The sequence below is a fragment of the Lonchura striata genome, chromosome 21, assembly GCF_046129695.1.
Source record: "Lonchura striata isolate bLonStr1 chromosome 21, bLonStr1.mat, whole genome shotgun sequence".
Classification (NCBI taxonomy): domain Eukaryota; kingdom Metazoa; phylum Chordata; class Aves; order Passeriformes; family Estrildidae; genus Lonchura; species Lonchura striata.
The window spans coordinates 11,353,560-11,356,059 of NC_134623.1; the positions used below are offsets into that span (position 1 = coordinate 11,353,560).

General features: G+C 78.8%; 1 non-coding gene across 1 annotated transcript; it reads right to left on the bottom strand.

Moving 5' to 3' along the window:
• Window positions 1–763: 763 nt before the first annotated feature.
• Window positions 764–916, bottom strand: LOC144247375 (5.8S ribosomal RNA). Its single transcript, XR_013341077.1, has one exon. It is a non-coding gene; the product is annotated as a 5.8S ribosomal RNA (ribosomal RNA).
• Between the last annotated feature and the right edge of the window lie 1,584 nt (window positions 917–2,500).

Below are 2,500 nucleotides of genomic sequence, written 5' to 3' on the forward strand. Positions count from 1 at the left end.
CCTCACCGCGAGGGCCGAGAGAGCGCGAGCGAGCGAGCGGGCGGGCGGGCGGGCGGGCAGTCGGGCGAGCGAGCGACGCGGGGACGCGGCGCAGAGGAAAGACGGACGGACGGACCCCGTCCCGGAGACGAGAACCGAAAGGAAAACACGGAAGCACACACGCGGCAGAGACGGCCCCGGACCGGGGGGGGGACGCGGCCGCCAGGCGGCGGGCGCGACGGCCTTCGGCGGGGAGAGGGAGAGAGCGAGAACGGCGACGGCGCCCCTGGCGCCCCGAGACGGCGACAGAGAGGGACGGGGAAGGGAAGGAGAGGACGACGCGGGGGTCGCCCCCGCCCCCCCCGGCGCTCGCGCCTCGCGCGCGGCAGCACGGCACGGTACCCGCGCGGTACCCACCCGCAGACAGCCGCCCGCGCGGGGGGAGGCCGGGGGGGGGCGAGGCCCGCGCGCCTCGCCTCCCCCCCTCTCGCCCTCGTCTCTCGGCCCTCGGCGGGGCGCTCTCGACGCCGCCCCGTCTCTCTCGCTCTCTTTCTCCCCGGCCGCCGCGCCGCCGCTCGGCGACGCGGCCCCCGGCGAGGACGAGCTCCGCCCCAGCGGCTCGCTCCGGGAGCGGGGAGCTACGGAGCGCTCCCCGAGTCTGCATTTAGGGGGACGAAGGCCCTCGGGCGCGGCCACGACGGCCACGGCCACGACGACGGGCCTGCGAGGCGACCCCAGCCGCGCCGCCGGGGTGGCAACCCCCGGGCGGCGATTGATCGTCAAGCGACGCTCAGACAGGCGTAGCCCCGGGAGGAACCCGGGGCCGCAAGTGCGTTCGAAGTGTCGATGATCAATGTGTCCTGCAATTCACATTAATTCTCGCAGCTAGCTGCGTTCTTCATCGACGCACGAGCCGAGTGATCCACCGCTAAGAGTTGTCTGGCTTTCGGCACCGAACCCCGCACACGGGCGGAGGGGGCCCCTTTTTTTCTCTCTCGCCGAGGGGGCACGCACGCGGGCCGCCCCCGGCTTCGACCGTACGAGCACACAACGCAACGAACCGAGTGGGGGGGGAAAGAAAAACCATCCGAGAGCGAAACGCCCAACGGAACGCTCCGAAGGTCGGCGGGAAAGGCGGGGGGACCCGCGTCCCCGACCGCCTCCCCCCGCCGCTACGAGCGAGGGGAGACGCCGCCGGCAAACTGTGCCGTCCTCCGGAGGCGGCCCAGGCGCCCGGGCTCGGCCCGGCCTCCGCACGGAGGAGGCACGCGGCGCGCGCCGGACCGCGGGGGGACACGGCGGCCCGCCCGGCCTCGCTGCAACGGGACGACGGGACGCACGCGGCCGGGGGCGCGGCCGTCGGCCCCCGCGCGCGCCGCTCTCCCTTCTCACCGCCGCTCCGCGGACCCGCGGAGCGCCGCCGCGCCACCGCGCGGCCGGCTCGCTCTCTCTCCCCAGCGGCCTTGCCGCGCTCGAGACGGCACGCGACGGCCACCGCCCAACCGGCAACGCCCCCCGCGGGACCGCTCCCGCCGGGAAGGGCGAGCGCCCGGCGGACGCGCTCCGCCGCCGGCGCCGGAGGCGGGCGCCGCACCGAGACCCGAGCCGGCGTCGCGAGCGCCCGGAGCCTGCCGGACGGCTGACCCGCCGCCGCAACGGCCGCACTCCCGGGACCGCCGCCGCCTCGCACCGTCACGGAGCCCCTTTTTCCTCGGGCACGCGCGGCCCAGGGGAAGGCGTGCGGCGCCGAGCCAGGGGGGGTAGGCGGGGAGGGGGGCAGCGACGCCCGCCCTTTTCTCCCCGCTGACCGGGCGGGGAGACCGGGCGGGGAAGCGCCCCCCCCCCCAACCCCCCACGGCCGCCGCGCGCACGACCTTCCTCCGGGGCTCCGCGAGCGGACGGAGAAAAGGGCGACGGGGAGGCGGCGGGCGGGGCCCGGGCCGGGACCGCCGCCGGCGACGGCGGGCGCCGTCCGGCCGGCCGTCCCCGCTGGCGGGGGACACTCGCCGAGCGGCGCCGCCGCCGCTCGGCACGGGGCCGCCCGCGCTCGCGGACTCTCCGGCGACGGAGGGACCTGCCGAGCGCTCGGCCCCGGGCGGGCGGGCGGTCGCTGAGCCGGGGACGGCCGGCGACCGGCGCCGCCGGCGCGCTCGAGGAGAAGGCCGTCGAGGGGAGAGAGACGGCGCGGCCGCGCCGCGCGCGGCGCCGCACCCCAGAGACCGCAGAGGCGGCCGAGGAAGGAGGAGAGCGCGGCGGGCCCCGGCGGCCGCAACCCCGCAGCTGAGGAAGGGGCGAGAGAGCGCGCGCTCTCTGCCGGCGTCGCCCGTTTCGAGGCGAGCGGGTCGGCCCCCGCGGCCGACCGCGCGCCGCGGCCTCTCCGCCGAGGCCGGGCCGCGGAGAGGGGGGGGCAGGGCGCCCCTCCCCGGCGCGGCGCGACAAACCCCCCGCGCGCGGTAACGCGGCGGGACGACGGCCGCGCGGCCGGTGGCCGCGGGCACCACCGCAGGGGATCACGCGGGAG